The sequence below is a fragment of the Microtus pennsylvanicus genome, chromosome 5 (genome assembly GCF_037038515.1).
Source record: "Microtus pennsylvanicus isolate mMicPen1 chromosome 5, mMicPen1.hap1, whole genome shotgun sequence".
In the NCBI taxonomy this organism is placed as follows: domain Eukaryota; kingdom Metazoa; phylum Chordata; class Mammalia; order Rodentia; family Cricetidae; genus Microtus; species Microtus pennsylvanicus.
This window is the reverse complement of record NC_134583.1, coordinates 6,266,869-6,285,948: the sequence shown is the minus strand read 5'-3', so window position 1 is coordinate 6,285,948 and position 19,080 is coordinate 6,266,869. Positions and strand designations below refer to the sequence as shown.

The 19,080-nt window shown below is 36.3% G+C and overlaps 1 protein-coding gene across 9 annotated transcripts in view; it reads right to left on the bottom strand.

Annotated features, from left to right (window-relative positions):
• Window positions 1–19,080, bottom strand: part of Lingo2 (leucine rich repeat and Ig domain containing 2) — a 1,060,547-nt gene that overhangs the window by 612,780 nt on the left and 428,687 nt on the right. Inside the window, exon 3 of one of the 9 annotated variants that reach the window (XM_075971228.1) lies at window positions 17,409–17,547. The exons of the other annotated variants lie outside the window; for them this stretch is intronic. The gene's annotated coding sequence lies outside the window, so the exon portion shown is untranslated. The remainder of the gene's footprint in view (window positions 1–17,408; window positions 17,548–19,080) is intronic. 9 annotated transcript variants of the gene reach the window in all.

Below are 19,080 nucleotides of genomic sequence, written 5' to 3'. Positions count from 1 at the left end.
GCACCGAATGTTATCCCATAATTACCTCAGGATGACATATCACACAGTCAGCACCATCTCCATAGTAGCATAAATAGATAGCTATGGTCAGGAAACCAGAAAGAATAATAGGAAATTGAATAAAATGGTGCTTAACCAAGTTTGAAACCTATAATCAGCACAGCAGACCAGATGTAGATGAATTCATGTTTTATTATCAACATTTCACAGTTATTAAACAAGAGAGAAATTGTGAGTGAAAGCTTCCCTGTCCTTGGGTTTGGTGCTTTGACCCTTTCTTTAAAGGAAGGTATTAAAATGCAAGGCAGTCTGGTTCTGTAATTAAAGCTAGACAAGAAGATTCATAAAAATCTAATATTTTAAGCAGGTAACATTCACATAAAAATAAAAGATTTAATTAATATGATATTTCTAGCAAATTGATGTCATAGAAGTGATATTTCCTCAGGACATAAATATTCAAAATTATTTTTCATTAGAACAGATAAAATTGAATATACCATTGCTTTCCTCCTAAGTCAAGTAAACCAGTTATGTAATTATCAACCTACTCCATAAAACAGCTAGTCTAAATACTAAAAATTAAAGCATATAACTTCTTATCTTAATAAATTAACCTAGCTATACTACTTACCTAAAACTATATATGAAAAGAAAGAGGAGATAGTCAAGGGGTTTTGATTGAGTTACTCACTATAAATTGTGATTTTGAAAGCAAACATTTCCCAAGTTTAGAAAAATCCAGGGACAGTACTGATTAATTCTCTCTACAGACTCCACCTAAAGCACATTGCCAGAATTCTATTGAAGGAGAGTCTTGCTCCTTTACAATACCCAGTTCTAGTTTAGTATGAGATGCACACTGCCTGTTCCTCAATAGAAGAAAAGGGAAACCTCAAAACAGCCATTTTTTTTAATCTTCATTTCAAGTTGCCTGGTTTTCAGCAGCTTTGTTCGGGGACTCCCAGCTGAGCGATGAGGACTTCGCTCCAGAATGCTTTGGTGGCACACACTCTCTTTGTTCGCGCCTTTCTTAGAGACACACCTGCTAAGGATAGCCGTATTTTTATTCGCTTTAATCTTTCAAAACCCTGGAGTGGGATGCAATGCACTGGTGTCTTTTTATTAGGTCAATCAAGTTAAAACTTTTTATTCTGCCTAAACTTTTGAAAGTTGAAATGCCAATGTAACAATAATCTCTGGCAATAAATCTTCATGCTTCATTTGGAATTAAATATAGTTCAAAATTATCTGCCCATATTATGAATTCTCACACACACGCATGCACACACATGCATACACATTAACATTTTCAAGCCCAACAAAGAATTATACAATAATTAGTGAATATTTTTCCTATACCAAGCACTGTTTTTAACACAGTTATTTGCTAAGTTAATTTTCAGAACAATTCAAAGATATTATTTACTGATTTTATTGATACCACAGAGGGACAAAGTACAACTTTCAACCAAGGTATAGATAGATTTATTGAGCAAATAACAGACCAAGGCTTGAGACAAAACAGTGGTGACAATAACTTGAGTTAATAATTAATAACCTAAGTGATTAATTATTGTTATTAATTAATAATTCGAGTTATTAATTATTTCTGCTTTCTCTGATGGAGGAAAGCCTGTGATAGAAATCTAATAACTGCACAACTGAGCCTTAGCCTTCTTAGCCACACTTCAACAACAACAACAAAATGAAGTCAGAAATAAGCATAAAGGCTGACAGAAGTAGGTTAATGAAAACAATAGTGATGACACGAGCCATTCCTGTTCAGCAAACATCCACAGCATCGAGTATTACACTAAACATGAACCAAAACCATGTGTAAAATCACTTATTGGAAAAGGAAACATCAGAGTTAGCAGCTTTACCAGTCTCACCTGGAAGTAGGTTCCCCTCTGATGAGCCAAGCAGACAGACCTGCATAGTTAGGTCAGGTAGGTTTTTGGAATGGATTTATGCCTTTTGTTCTTCACCTTCAATTATGCTACCCTCTTCTCTATGACAGTTCCTTGAACCTTGTCATCTGTATTCCAAGTATAAGCCCATGTTCATAGTCATTTATATTTTGTTCTATGTTTGAACTGCTTAATAAACTATTCCAATGAATAATCCTTTTCAATGGAGACATTTTTTTATATTTTGAAAGAAAATCCCATAATTTAAGCTAATTCTAATAATGAGGATATTAGGTAAAAAACCAAAATTCCTTTTTAGTTTCTCATACGCAGTTGGCTATGTGAAGATGAAGCGGAATATCTCCTTCCCACTCACTGTCTGTCAGAAAGTCACTGAAGAGAATAGTGAGGACACTTCTTACTTTCTAGGAAAAGTGCGTGCCCACAGTAATAGCCGCTGATGCTCTGAATGAGGAGCAGAAGGGTTGCATTTTAGTTAGGGTTTCTATTGCTGCGGTGAAGCACCATGATCAAAAGCAAGTTGGAGAGGGAAGGGTTTATGTGGCTTATACTTCACATCACAACTCATCAAAAAAAGCCAGGACAGGAACTCAAGCAGGGCAGGAACTTGGAGGCAGGAGCTAATGCAGAAGCAATGGAGGAGAGCTGCTGCTTTTTTCTGGCTTGCTCCTCCTGGCTTGCTAAGCCTGTCTACTTACAAAACCCAGGACCCCCAGCCCAGGAATGTCACCACCTACACAATGCACTGGGCCTTCTCCAACTGATCGAAAATGCCTTACAGTCAGGTCTTTTGGAAACATTTTTTTTTTCAGTTGAGGTTCTCTTCTCTAATGATTCTAGCTTGTGTGAGGTTAACATAAACTAGCCATCACAGGTTGTGTAGCCCTAAAAACTTGTGGGAACTGCAAGCAAGTTTTTTCCATGAATCAAAGTGTCTTGATTCATTTCCGAAGGACATTCTTGTTTTATGGACCAAGGGGCACTGTAGAGAAGAAGCACGAATCTGTCTGGGGAGGCATTGTGGGTGCCAGTCTCATCTTTCTCAACTTGGTTATTCTGACCAAAATGAGAGAAGGGTATTCCCGGACTGACAAATACTACTGCGTCTCAGTTGTTAGAGTCCAAAAGAACTCACAAAATCCGAAAGCTTTTCCATGTCTCTAAGGTCAAAGACGTGTCCCAACATGTTGTCAGAAAGCCCTTAACAAGAAGGTAAGAAGCCAGCACCAAAGCACACAAGAGCAACATCTTGTTGTGCCATGCGTCCATGTCCTGCAACACAAACAACAACATTGTGTTTTGAAAAACAGCATAACAAGAAATATGGAGTAATGACTGAGCTTTTGCCCAGGAGACTGAAGGGAGCCAAAGAAAAATGTCAGGAACAGATTGCCAAGAGTTATGGGCTGTTCTCACTGAGAACTTAAGTCTAATAAAAAAATAACTCTGTAAGACTAACAACTATCTGATCAGACCTTGAATCTCCCAAAAAAACACACAAGCAATGAATACTTTAAGCCAGAAATCTCAATTCGGAAGCGAGTGTCCCATGTTTCCTAGCTGTGCCTTCTTTTTCACGTCCCAGATGCATCCTTGAATCCATCTGTCTGTTATGAATGCTGCTGTTAGGCCCTCTCCAAGCAACTGGGGATTTTCTGTTTTACTCACATGGTCTAAACATGGTTTATTCTTGCCCTTTGTGTCCTTTCACTATATCCCAGGCATAATTACTGTAAAATATCAACCTAGGCTTATTTATCCATAATTGACTTCCCTTGTCTGTTGGGTATAAATTTCATTCCTTTTTGTTTTGATCCCTAACTAAAAGACACTGTTTATGCAGTCACAGTAACCTCTTTTGCTGCATGTGTGCTGAAAATGCCTTTCCAAATTTAAAGTTCTAGCTTGGGGTGATGCTTTGTTCGAACTATCTTTATCCTATCCCTTCCTTGGTCTTTTCCAACTCTTTCTAGGTTCCAGTTTAAAGAGTACATTCAATGCATGTTCTTTTTAATCAGGAATATCTTTTAATATTTTGCTTTATCATCTTGAAGTTTCCTTCCCACCATTTCTTTGAACAATATGATTTTGAGTACAGAATTTGTATCTAGTCTTTTTAATTTGAATACTGGAATTGTTCTTTGCTGGTCTGCATAACTTTTGGAAAATTTCTGATGCTTACTATATTCCAATTTCTTTATTAATAGAAAAGATACCAAAATATTTACTTAAAGGGATGGATGAAATTATTAAATGAGTTTGTAAAATTAGGTACTGGGAACATATTGCATCCCCAATAACTGTGATATCCATTATTTTGTGAAATTATTTTTATCTAAATGATTATTACAAAACATTTGCTTCTTCTTTTTAACATGTCATATGAGGTAAACTCCAGTAGGTCTACTGGTTACCACTAAAACCTTTATTAAAGAAAAATCTCAGCTAGTATTTATTTAATTAATTTGTTGACTAAGAGTATATATAAAACTATCTATTAATAGAAGTTAAAAAGAATCACCCATTTGCATCACCCATTTTAATAAAAGTAGGTTTTTAAGACAAGGAAGTTCATACAGTATATACTAATTGGTTTCACTCTTTGAAAGGTTCACTTGGCATAAAGGAACTCATGATATTGTATCCATGCAATTCTTTTTTTAATTAAAAAACATTTAAAACTGTCCTAGGCAGTCATCTTGTGATCATGCAGTATTGATATGCTTGCTAATTCATACCTGTAAACACGTTGATGACTCTCAGGAAAATATTGATATAATCTTTCTGAGGTTTACAAAACTTCTTCACTATTACCAAAGTTAACATACAATTCTCTCCCGCCAAATTTACTCCACCAAAATCTTAAAAACGAAGTTCCCACTCAACCCAACTTATTCTTTTTTTCTGATTTCCCTGAAATGCTATTTTGAAGAATGTTCTTTTCCTTTATGATGAGGCCAGTGAATGATTTTTAGAAAGACACTAAATCTTTGATCTAATGCCCTAATGTATATATGACTCTTGTATCAAAGAATTATATTAAAAACCTCTGATTCACAACTTTTATTTTTAAAATATTTTATTGAGATATGACTAACATGTAAAAGTGTATATATTTAATGAGTATAATTGTGGCAGTTTGAACGAGAAAAGTTACCCAGAGCTTCTCATAAGTGAATACTTGTTCCCCAAATAGTGGCACTTTAGGGAGAACTTTTGGAAGCTTTTGGAATTTGAGCATTGCTGGAGGAAGTAACCCCCTGTGCTAGGGATAGGCCGGAAGAGTTTGCAGCTTTACCCACTGCCAGTCTGCCTCTCTGCTGCTTTTGAAAGTTGAAAATGTGCTTCCTCAAATTTCTCTTCTGTCCACCTGCTGCCATGCTTCCCCTGCCCATTATGGACTCTTGCTCCCAAAGTATAAGCCACAAAAAAAAAACTCCTTTTCTATTGCTTTTGGTTATGGTGTTTTATCACAAGAACAGGAAAGTTAGCAAAATAACAACTTAAGCATTTTGTATACAGATGTGAAACAATCACTATATTATATATATGTATATATAAATATATATAATAACAACCACTAACTACTATTATTATATATAATAATAACCATAACCTCAAAAAGTCTCTATTTCAACATATATATTTGTAGAAAAGTAAAAGAAATCCTGCATAATGAAGCTTGTTTGCTGCTCCATTTTGTTCTTTAGGGATATATTCAATTGATCCTTTATGGTTTTAACATTTTTTAACATTTTTATTTGTATTTATTTTTATAAAAAATTATATATTATATACTAGTCCTTTGAAATAAGTCCATATTTATGCCTTCCCATCCCAAATCTCTGATAATACCCCCACCTCTAATGACCTCCCTCCTCTAGTCCCTAGTTACTAACTTCCTTACCAGATCCCTAGTAACCAACATCCCCAAATGCTCTTCCCACCTCCAATCATTTAGAACTTAATTGTGTCTTCCTGTGCCTGGCTTCATTCACTAAACTTAATGCTACTCAGGTTTAGCTGCATTGTGGGAAATGACAATGGCAGGGTTTCCTCATCCCTCTTTTTTCCTTCTGTCCTTTCTTCTTCCTCCCTCTCCCTTCCTCCCTCCCTTTTATTTTTTTTATCTCTCCCTGTTTTATTTAAGATGTAGGCAGGGCCTTATGTATTCCAGGCTTTCCTTGAGAAAGACTGCCAACTCTTGATCATCTTCCTAAAGCTGAGATCAAAGGCATAGCCCATTGTCCCCAAAACTGGATTTTGTTTATTTTATAAAAGACAATTTGTGTGTGTCTGTGTGTGTGTGTTTATGTGTGTATGTGTGTGAGTACCTGTGTTTCTGAGTGTGTGTGTTACAGAGTGAATGGAAATGTCAGGCTGTTTATATAGCAGATTAATTTTCTTCTATCTGTCATTTTCTGCACTTTGTAGAGGCAGGAATTGGGGAAATCAATCAAACCCTAAGTTATTGTAATTAGAGATCACACAGAAAGTTACCAAGCTCTACATCTTCTTTGTATAATTGATGAGGACATTCTCCGTGGTCTTAAGTCTATGTGCTAAGCATACTGTAATGCAAATGCTTGACCAGATGAATTTGTAAGGGCAATATCCATTTTTCAAAATTAAACAGCTGACATTGTGTAGGCCCAAAGGCTCTGGTATAGTACATATTATTGATTAAAGTAATATTTTAAAATTATTATAGTACAAAAGAGGTCATTAAATTGGAAAACTCCATTTTTTTGTTGTTTTTAATAGTTCAAATTGGACCACCAACAGTACAAAGGTTTAAACAAATCTGTGGAATGTTTTTCTTGGTATTCAAAAGTCCTCAAATAAGGTTTGGTTTCATAGAGTACAGTCTTGAGACAACTTTAAGAGTACATAGTTCCATAAGCAGTGAAGCAAACACCAGCCCATGAGTCCTTGGCATTATTATCAGTAAAGAATCAGTAAAACTGTAGACCCAGCCCAGTGTTCTCTTTCTCTCCGGAGAGGATACAGACCCCAGAGACAGCTCAGACCTATTAATATGTGGAAACTTGAATTTTCTGGAACATCGTGTTTCCTGGGTTTACGTCAAACCAGGATGGATTCTGCTAATAATTTCTGATTATCAGCACATCCAAACACCCAGATCCGATTATGGGTCATTTAGAGCCTCTATGACCTGTATCATTTTCAATGTCAGAGCTGAATCATTTCAAATGACCTGCCTTTTCACATCCTCTGTCACCACTGTAGGAAGGATTCAATTTAACAATGGCAAGTAGTGCCGCTGCCCACAGCAGAAGTAGAAACCTTGGATGATGACAAGAATATGCACCTGGACAACATGAAAATGAATTGTGATTAGAAAGTATTAATCATAACCACAAACAGTCTCTTGAAGATGGGTAGATTACATAGTATAAGAAAAACTCATTTATACCAAATAAAATGTAATATTGCATTTATGGCTGAACAAATCTTTTACCTAGGGAAAGAAATATGAACAACATTATGTTGAGCATACTATAATATTACAGGGCAGCATTTTAAATATTATTGAATATGGTTTCCCAATTAATAGCTTTACTCAAAGAAAATAATACTGGTAATTTGAATAAATGTATTAGCCAATTGAAGTTCTCTCTCTCTCTTTCAAAGATGTTGTAATTTACAAATATGGTTATGGCCGAATATATCATATTAATGATTCATGCACTTTGCACATGTACCCAATGGAGTTAATGTAGACCTCATGTAAATGGCTGTATATATAAATAACAATCTTTACAGTATTGAAAAATTATTTGTTAAATTACATAGGTGTTATTAAATTTTTAAATTATACCTACGTTGTGTTTATGCATTTATGGGTATGTGCACATGCATGCTGGTATAGACATGGGTGTTGGGTCTTCTGAAAGAGCATTGTTCTAACCACTGAGGTCTATATCCCTGTGGTGGGATTTTGTTTTTAGTGGAACTATAAATGAATTAAGAACTTTGATATTAATTATATTACCTATTTCCTAACACAACTGTGTTGTAACATAATTTTACTATGGTAAGTAAAACTATGTTCAAAATCAAAGATTTAAATATTTCTTGGCTAGTTACCAGAATGAACTCAGTGGATGGGAAAGTCGGATCCACTGAATAAAGCAGAAAAAGAAAGACAAGTGATTAGAAGTCTTTAAAATAGTTGACAACATGGAGTAATCTTATATGATTTTGGACCAAATTTCAATCCCTTAAAACAGCTATAAGCTTATTCCAATTACATACACACTAAATCATGACCCTTCATGCACATGCTGGAACAGATACACAGAATACAATGTATAGCAGCATGACCCTGCCATTAAGGGCTCACTCTATGATCTCAGCTCATTAGTCCCCAAAATAGAATTTGTAGTGACTAAAGGGAGTGCTGAGAAGGAAATACTTCTCAGTCAAGCAAGCGCTGAGCCGAGAACAAGCTTGGAAGTTATCAAAACAAAGCTTCACAAGTTTGGAATAAATTAACTTGCTTGGGCAAAAACTGAATAATGTGTCTGTGTTTTGTCAGTGCCTAAACATAATCTATTCGCCTCAGGCTCTTTCTAGCCCTGAAATCTCATGCTGTCACCGTTATCTGTTACCACACTGCTTTAAATGGAGAGTGTCACCGCTTCAGGTGACATGGTTTCAATACGGGAAATTGCCCAAGGAAGGATGCAGGTGTATCTGCCATTCAAAAGACTAGGAGGTATGTTCTTCATTAAAATAAAATCATTTAAACAATGAGAACTAATTATCACATTAATTTATCGTCAACACAAGGAAGTACCAGCAGGCAGATACATCGACATTTGTGTAAACAACCAAGCAAGCAGAATAAAAAAGAATTGGTTGGTTGCATTACCCTCTGGTTCTGCTCAGGTTCTGCTAAGAGCCACATTTTTAGCTCTATTTTGAAACTTTAATCTAATTACACAACAACCTAGACCTTACATTTCTGTCTGGTTCCCTCTATTTGTTTTTCTCAACAGGTTATTTTGATTTAGCCATTATATGGGATAACTCTAGGGTCAATCACAAGAACCCTCCTCTGCTGGGATGAAGGCTCTGAGACTACCTTCCCTTAATTGTGGAAGAGACCTGAGATTGGGTCAGTCTGATAGATTCTGGAAAAACTATAGGGCGGTAAATGCATGATCTTTTGATATTGTATTATAATGTGAGTGTTTCTATCCCTTCTAGTGGTATTGCCTTTATGAAACAGGTAGCTAACTGAGGGAGCCCATATGGCTGAGAATATCAAGTATTGTTTGGGATTTATAAGTTCCCTTCCATAGCTGAACACAGTTAATAGATCTTAGGATGTCTCTACTCAGCAAGCAAGAAGTCAAGACCCTTGAATCCTGCACCTTGAATAAAGGGAAGTTTACAACCAAACACACGAGTTCTAAAGTAAATCAATTGACTCTGAGCTTTCAGGTTAGAAACACAGTCTGGACTGGGATGTTGATCAGTTTATCAGTCCTTGCGTATCTTGTCTGAAGCCTGGAGTTCAAAAAACAGTCGTGGGGCTATAAATCATTGGTGTTGTACTTGGCTGGCATGGACAAAAGCCTTGTTTCAGTACCTAGCTGTGTGTGTGTGTGTGTGTGTGTGTGTGTGTGTGTATAAATAGATGATGTGGGATTCTCCTCTGTATGCTGTGATTACCATTGATAAAGAATCTGCTTTGGGCCTAGAGCAGGGCATAACAGAGCTAGGTGGGGAAAATTAAACTGAATTCTGGGAGAAAGGAGGCAGAGTGAAGAGAAGCCATGGAGCCCCAGCAGAGACAGATGCTAGACAGAACTTTAACCTGTAAGTCACAGCAACTTGGGGATACACAGATTAATAGAAATGGGTTAAATTAAGATGTAAGAGCTAGCCAATAAGAAACTAGAGCTAATAGCCCAAGCGGTGATTTAAATAATATAGCTCCTATGTGGTTATTATGGATCTGGGCAACTGGGAATGAACAAGCTGCCTCCCAATATATATATATATATATATGTGTGTGTGTGTTCATGTGTGTGTGTGTGTGTGTGTGTGTGTGTGTGTTCATGTGTGTTCATGTGTGTTCATGTGTGTGTGTGTGTGTGTGTGTGTGTGTGTGTGTGTGTGTGTGCGTGTGTGTTTTACCAGGAATGATGGAACACATACTGCAATGGGAGTAGAGGCAGTCATCTTTACCAAATCTAGAATCAACTGTGAGTTGGTCCTCTGAGTGTACTCTAGGGACCGTTTTGATTGAATCAAGTGGGGTGATGAGGCCTGCCCATTGGGAGTGCCACCATTCTCTGCCTGGAATCCTAGACTTTCTAAGTGAGAATATAAACTGAACAGCAGCATGCATTCTTTGATCCATGTTTCCTGACACTCTTTACTTTATCTGTATACAGTGAGCTGGAATAGTCTGTTTCTTCCTTAACTTGACCTTCTCAGGGCATTTTATAACAGCAATAGGAAAAGAAACAAATGCAACTCTAAAATCACAACCAGGGTAATGGCTTTAATAAAATTCACCCACACAAATTTGGTCAGGTTAGTTGTAGTTTATTTGTGTGCATTTTTGTGTGTCTTTTTAAGTTCTATGTCGCAGATGTGATAGAGTTTAGAGATATATCTGATATGGGATCCAGAGTTTGAGGTTATTTTCCACTTGCTGGATTTCAAAGCCAGTTGGAAATCATGCCTCAATAAAACCAAATGTCAAAACCAACCAAACAGCAGTTGAACTGCCGCATAATCTTGCATGATCTTGAGAAAGGAGAGGGTTAGGCTTTGCCTGTAATTCTGGCCTACACAGAGATAAAATGTATGTTTCTTTAATCTGAAAAAAATTAGAGGAATTATTGTATAGTGATTGAACACCAGGACAAAGTGTTTCAAGATAAGACAGTATAACCTTTGGCTAATAGGATTACTATTTGCCTATTGCTCAAACTGTTTTTCTCCGAAAGTCCCCTAGACTCAGGTAATTGTCTATAAATTCCAATTCAGCACTTGACCTCTGAAATGTCAGTTGGTTATTTTATCCCCTAATAACTGCCATTTATGGGTTTGGCCTTCATCATTTCATATCAGGAAAATTGCTGAAATAAGTTTCGAGAGCATTTTGCTCTCCATTCCTGAAAGTTGGTATTTTTAAAACTGTTTGGAGGAGACAACCTCAAGAAATTGGAAAGTAGGGAAATGTGCGTTGTCTTTGGAATTCCCCTTTCTTGGTTTATTTGTTCTGCTCTATCTGTCATGCTTCTCCAGGTGTCCTTCCATTTGTTGACCTTCACATCCATTCTTCCTTCTCCACTCTGAAAAGGAAGCTCTCTGCTGCTGCAAAACCATTCACAGCCTCAAAGCAACTCTTTTTTTAACGCTAATCAATTCTGTGAGCTGTCATATTTGCCTTTATAAAGAGGCATCACAACACACAAGCACACTACTATCAAAGTGACTTTCCTCACCCCTCCTTACACACACTAATTTTCTCTCACTATCTCTAAGCCATTGACTCTGCAAAAGTCACGAGACACAAGAAAGTTGCTGCCACAGCTACAATTCTATCACAGCCCACAAGTTTATTATGATTTGTTTCCTAATTTGCCTTTGTAGTATTATTTACATTAAATTTATTTGTTTACTTCTGTACTTATGTATTTATTATGAGTGTGGATATCTTAACTGCATGTGTATCTATGTAAAACATGCATATTTGGTGCCTCTGGTCAGAAGAAGACATCAAATATTCTAGAACCGAATCAACAAATGGTTTTTAGCTGTATCATATGGGTTCTGAGATTTGAACACAGGTGCTCAGATTTGAAGATGAGTCCTTGGCGAGAACAGCTAGTGCTCAAAACGAGTGAGCTCTACCTATAGTCTGTCTTTTTTAGTTTTACTACAGTATTTTTTAAAAATATCTTATTTGCTGGACCATTATTGTCATTAAAATAGATACAGAGGTTTTAGTATTCAGAATAATTAAAAAGAGGCTTGATTGTAGATTGTGCTGTTGAAGAGAACCCAGTGTGAGAGCAGAGACATCTGCTATACCCTCAACACAAACTTTGTCAAACGACAGCCTCAGTGAGCTTCCCTGACATTCTCAAGAATTTCTATGATGGTAATTCTTGAATATAAGTTTCATTGTTTCAGATTTCATATAAAATGTTCCCTGCATGTTCAAACTTTTGTGCCTGAGTTAGGGTGCTGATTCTGGAGGCTGTAGAATCCCCAGCGGGTTAGTGCTAGCTAGGAATATATCAGTCGTGGAGGTCTCTGAGTATGCTAGCTTGGAGTATATCAGTAGGGCAGGTCCCTGAGTATGCTGTTCTGGCTCCATTATGTCTTGTTTTCTACTTCCTTCCTGGTACCATGTGACCAGCTATCACATGTCCCTGCTAAGTCACTTCCGCCCCCACAACTTCGCTAGCATGATGAGCTTACACTCTTCAGAGCTGTAAGACAAAACAGACCTTCCCGCCTCTAAGTTGTTTGTGTCAGCTGTTTGTCAAAGAAATAAAAAAGTAATTAATACATAAAGAAGTCGATGATTGTTAATGAACATATAGTTCCTAGTCATCTCAATGAACACCTGAATTTTATTTTGTTTATTTCTCGTGCACCAACACCTAGTAGCTTTCCAAAATTATTTACCTACCCAGGACTACAGAATTTAAAGATAGGCATTTATCATTGTTACATTTTACTTGGGATTTATACTGGTATGTTTTTAGCTTTGATATTCCTTATGTTGTAAGCATCTAAATGGTGGAAATAGAGTATACACACACACACACACACACACACACACACACACACCAAATAATAAACTACGTACTCTGAAACCCATATCACTATCATTTTTTTTTACATGTCAGCAGGCTATACTCATTGAAGTATTAGCTCATATGGATCTGAACTATATTTCTGCAGTGCAGTTACAATCATGCCTACAAAGCTGCAGCTACCTGCTCACACATTAACAATTATATGATGCTTTTGCTCCAGTTTTCAAATGAAGAAGCTCAAGTGCGGCCAGCTCAACTGCACTGCTGCTAAAGCAGAACTACAATTTAGGTGTAGGTGGTTCATCTTTGAAAGTTAGTCTTGGAAGTTCAATTTGCTGAATTGAACCTGGTGAGGACCAGATGATGAAGGATGGAAAGGCAATGATGGCAAAGGTCACACATGGGACACTTCATAGTTTAGACTCTGTTTTTCCAAATGGAGTATGTGAATACCACAATGTCCCATAAATGAGAGGACATGGCTTCCTTTTAAGTATTTCATGGTTCTAGCCTGTTCTTAACACAGCTTAAGAAGCTGTTAGTGAACAGTAACCATTTAACTATCAGTACATTCTGTCAGCTCAAATTCTGATGCAGAAAACCAAGCATTCCTCTAAAAGGACAGACAAAGAAGATATTTCATTTGTTGTGATTGCCTTGATAGTGAATAGAGCTATTTATAACCAGAAGGCATAGTTGCAGGCAAGCCCTGCTGTAAAAAACGTCATTGTGTTTATGAAAAACATTATTATAGTCCTTACAACTTTTCTTAACTAAGCAATAAATATATGAAAAGCATTCGATTTCCCCAAGTGTGCAAGGGAACTCAAAAATTGATACACACCAATTATCAAATGTTTCAATGATAATGTACAATGTATGCAAGAGGAAAGAAGGTACTCATGTATGTATTCTTGGTAGAAATGTGCATATGTACAACCTCTTACCAGGATTATTTATCAAGAGTATCTGACCTTTAAAAAGATTATCAGAAACAATTTCACTTCAAGGAATATATTTAAAAACACAAACATACATGCATTAAGTAGATAGCAGAAAGATGGTAAGCAATCAATCAAACAATGAAAAGATACACATTTTCAATGGTCTTAGTAGTAAGTTTTGGTAAAAGAGTGTATATGCCTATCTATAACTGTGCACTTAAGGGTGTTATAGTGCTCACAATTAGCTGCCAGTGTTTCTGAAAGAATGAAGAAAATTTTCACCACAACCTATGGAGCTAATAAAAAACTTATGTCCAAAAATTTCTAGAGTAAGGAGATAATTTTGATTTCATAGTGATTTTCTTTTTTTCAGTTAAAATATTGATATGTGGTTGATGGGAGAAATAGCTGAGTCATTTGTGTGAAGAATTATGAAACACATTAGACTTTCTTGGCTGCATCCTTTTTATTCTAATATTCCTATTACAGTTCCTAAAACAGCATAGTAGTTTGGAACTGGCTTTCTTTGTATTCCTTCCTTTATATTAATCACTGTACATAACAAACTATTGGCTTCCTTTGTATGTCAGTCTCCTTCTTTACTCAGCTATTTTTAAATGTATTGTGAGCTATAACAATATTTTATATCTGTGTCTACCCAGTTAATTACTGAAATAGTGGTTTGACGCCAAATAATCTGTAGCGAGATATCAAAGTAGTTTCCATTCCTGTCACTAGGGTCTGAGGTCACAGTTTAATTTTTTTGTTTTTGCTTCCTTTTCCCAGATTGCTCTAAGTGGCAGTACTGGAAAGGCAGACAGTTGAATTGTGTTTCTCTTATGCGACATGGATTTATGTGAAGTCAAACAGCAAATATTCTTTAGGTGTTATAAACCTAAAGATAGAATCCAGACTTTAAAATCTTCAATATACTTCACAAAAACTTTGTCTTTTCTTTACTGAACAGTGAATGACTCCGTAATTGAATTTATTTCTAATCATCCGTAAAGATAAAAAAAAAACAGTGATTCTAACTATATTCTCTTTTCATAAAGTTTACATTCCAACACAAGAACAAATTAAATTGGCAAGGACAGTTGGGACAGGAGAATTAAGAGACGGTATATAGGCATAACTGCTAAACTTGACTTCAAGTCTAGGCTAGGAAATTTTATTGCAAGCATGTATCATTGAAAGAGAGTTTACAAGGAAATGACACTAAATACTTTTAAGATCAAACCTAAAATCTCTTTAATTAATCAAATGTCTGCTTTCACTGAAAAGGAGTTAATACAAGGGAAGCAGAAGCAGAAGCAGAAGCAGAAGCAGAAGCAGAAGCAGAAGAAGAAGAAGAAGAAGAAGAAGAAGAAGAAGAAGAAGAAGAAGAAGAAGAAGAAGAAGCGAAAAAAAGAAAAAGGTTGTGTTTAGCTTGTCAGAAGCAATATATGTCTTTCACAAAAACAGTGCCATGGTCTGAGTTCTTATTTTCTGGCAGATAGACTGTTCTCTTCTGCGCCTTTGAGCTTGTTGCTCAGGAGCATCTTAGGAGTAATCCACAGCTTTTATTCCAAAACCTTTTAATGTTACTTTTGTCTATTCAAGTCACCTTTCATTCCTGGACTGATTAGGACGCCAAGTGAACTCAAAAGGCAAGTAGTGTGGAAATTCAATTTAAAACCAGAGACCGTATTGAAAGATAATGATCTAGAACTCTGCCCTCATTTCCTCTTCCTGGAGTTCTGCTTAGACCTGCTTTCTGCTTCCTCATGTTATCACGACACCCATTCTTCTGCTTTGTATTTCTATCTTTAATGGTTATTTTTGTGGTGAGGTTCACTACTAAAAGTAGAATTTCACTTTACAAACTAAATAGCTAAATTAACAAGGGTCATTTTCCCAAATAGTTAGGATGTTCTTTCACCCAGAATCACCTCTGTCAAAGCCACAATCGCCTTTGTATTCAGAAGTTGAGGTGTTTGTCTATAAAACCATAGTTGCTATCATTAAAAAATACCTACATACAATTTCATTTACTCTGCTTGTATTAAAAGAAATGCAAATAAGAAAGATGGAAGGAAACAGCTGATGTAGGATGTATCAAGTAATACATCTCAAGCTCACTGCAACTCTTGATTGTCATCTTGTTAGAGGGAGCTCACATAATCAAGAAAACTATAGAAAGCCATTCAGTGTTGAAAGTCCAGGGCACTTCTAGCTGTTGTGGTATTTTATGATTCTCCAGATTTCAAATAAAATGTTACCTTGTCTCTCAGAAAGAGGCCCACACCTTTTTCCTTTGACCATTTAAAAATTTGTCTTCAACAGAATGACTAAAGGATACTTCAAGTTTCAATATAAATTCTGTTATAATCAGTTTACTTTTTATTCATAGGACCATGGTGATTTATGCTTGATGATATCTGCTAAAAAATCTCCATGTACACATAAGTCAGATCCAAAAATAATTGTCAGCAAATTAAGGCCTTTCTGGATGGTCTCTTGCTTCCTATGTCAGTTTGGAAGGCCAGACTATATGTCTTGGTTTCAAAAATTGAAACATCCCGCCTCAGCTTTCTAACCATTGAGGTGTAGCTTGTTTATTAGTAACTAGATTACCGTCGACTTTCTTTCTGTTAAAATGAGTATGTGTGTCTTTGTGAGACTTTGTGTGTGTCTCTGTGTATGTGTGAGTCTGTGTGTATGTGTCTATGTGTGTGCTTGTGTTCTTATGTATGTGGAGACTCATAGCTGCCAAAGTTTGTATGTGCAGGTCAGAAGATGACAAGCAGGGCTCTGCTCTCTCCTTCAGGCATGTGTTTTCAAGGTATCTGAGTCAGGTGGGCAGGAGTAATTGGTTGCAAGAACCTTAAATCACTGAGCCATTCCCCATCCCAGAATCTTTAATGTCTGAAATGAGTCATTCTTTATTTTTTATTTACATATATTTTTAGTTCTCCAGGTTTGGTAAGAGACATAAATTTTTAGGTAGTGTGGAATAATGATTTTTTTTTATTTCATTGATTTTCTCTATTGATTTCTCATTTTTAGTTGCATTGATCTTTATTCTTTTATGTTTCTTGTTTTATATTTAAATTACTCATCTTTTTCTAACCTCTCTAGTTGTAAACTTAGATTTCTTGCTTTGAATTTTTCCTTTTACTACATCATACACTCATTCCTATACCTTTTTTGCAAAACAATGTGTTTGATCGAATTTCCCCTCTTCCTGCCTTAAAAAGGAAATGACTTTTCATTGAACTTCAATGTGAGATCCTAGAAGACATTACATAGATAAGAGGGCATGTATGGTCCTGATGGCTCCATTGTAAGACCCTGTTGAAATTTTAACCTTTCAGTTTTGGAACTGGTCTTCCCTAAGCCTCCAGTAGTTTTTCAATATCTATCTACATTTTCCTACCAGAGACTGAGTCTAGAAACTTCGTGCTTATGGGTTTCTATGTTAATAAGCTGTGGTTCCCTGTATCCCTTCTGTTTAGCTTCCTGTGTGACTTCAGTTCTCTGCCAGATGTAGACAAAATTGTTGAATGAATTCTTGTTTGTTCACGATTTTGCCTATTAGGATGCAGAGACAACTTCCAGGATCCTCATTCGATGCATTAGAAATAACATTTTGGCTTTTCTTAGGCAGTAAACATCACGTACAAATGCTTCTGCACAACAGCATGACAGAATGGGAAGGAGTTATGTACCTCCAGGGTAATGAGCTTTACTAAGAAGCATCCATGTGTTTCTGGCTTGGAAGAAGGGCCATTTCCTCTTATACTTTAACAGTGTCAATCAGTATCTTTTTCCATTGTCCAGTCTGTCTTTCATAAGGAGAGTTTCATCCTGTTTTTAAATGTATAAAATCACTTGTGGGTACATATTTTAAAGAAAAATTCAGATACAGACAAATACACATGAGTGCCTGACCCCCTCCCCCAATAGAGAGGGGAAATAGATGTATTAATGACTGTTTAAATAGGAAAGACATTATAGTAGTTATTTGTTCAAATATTTTGAAATTATTCAAACATTTTGAAATTCAGTGATGATTTAAAAAATAACTTTATCTGGATGAACCGAACCTTTATATTTAGATATGAAGATACCAAAAATGGTATTTAAATGTAATTAATGTTACTAAGGAAAATTTATTTTAGCTTTTCAAGGAACAGAATGCCAAACATGAAAAACAAAGCTGGAAAGCTTAGTTTAGAAATAAACAAAGATGAACTTTCCCATGCCAGCTTCTGGGGTTTTAGAACTGAATGAGGGTTTTTGTCTCTGTGACATTCATGGCATACTGCTCTCTCTCCAAACCCACAAATCAATATTTGATTAAAAAAATACAACTGTATTTAAAAAGGTGTTCTCCAAAGTAATAATGTACTAATCCACTAAACTAGAATGGTCCTTAGTGGCATGGGGGATATTTATGAAAGTAAAAATACATGTCTGGGAAGCATAGCATCTAATTCAGACTTCAGAACTTACTCCAGGTCAGTGCCCCCCCCCCACTGACCATCAGATAAATGTCTGAATTCTACTGGTGGTACCCAACTTTTCTCATTCTCCGTCTTCTCACATGGAGGGCTTTCAAAGTTAATGTATATATTTTTCTTCTCTGTCATTATCGATAGCAAGAATTTAAAGAAATAACCCTTAAGGTACACAAGGCTTAAGGAGAGAGCTGCAGTGGTAACTGGTCTGTCTTTGTCTTGTACAATCTGTTTCGGATTCCCAAGGGTGGTGACTAGTCCTGCTCAACTGTTTTAATGAGCCTGTCCTCCCACTGTCACTCTTCCCAATTATTAGATGCTGTCTGGTCTATTTGGAGGTCTGAGAGGCGAACGGGTACCTCAGGGGGCTGCATCTATCTATGTGTTTGTGGGGTGGTGGAGGATGAGGGAAAGATGTATAATGAAAACCAACTGTTCTGAAAATTACAGAAGGTAGCAAGTGCACCGCATCTATCACCCCATGCAGACACAGTTATAACACATGCATTTTTAAAATGGGATATTGTCAGTATATGATTCAGTAAGAAAGGCTGCAGCAGGAATTATATTTCAGTCACTCACTATTCACTAGGACAAAAAAAATGGAAACAAGAAAGCAAGAATGAAAATCCACAGAAATGTTCTCAGTGTATTTTTAATGTTTACATTTGAAGAAAACAAAAGTCACGTTCCCATCTCAACATAAGGGGACTTGGAATAAAGTACAGATTGGCAGAAATGATGTTGCATAGGGAGAAGAATAACCATACTCTGAGGCAAAGTACCATAGAAGTGTAAGGCTTGAACTGTATGACATAGGTATCAGTATAGAAAAAAACCCACAAAACTGTTATTTTTAATATACTGTGTTTCACAGAAA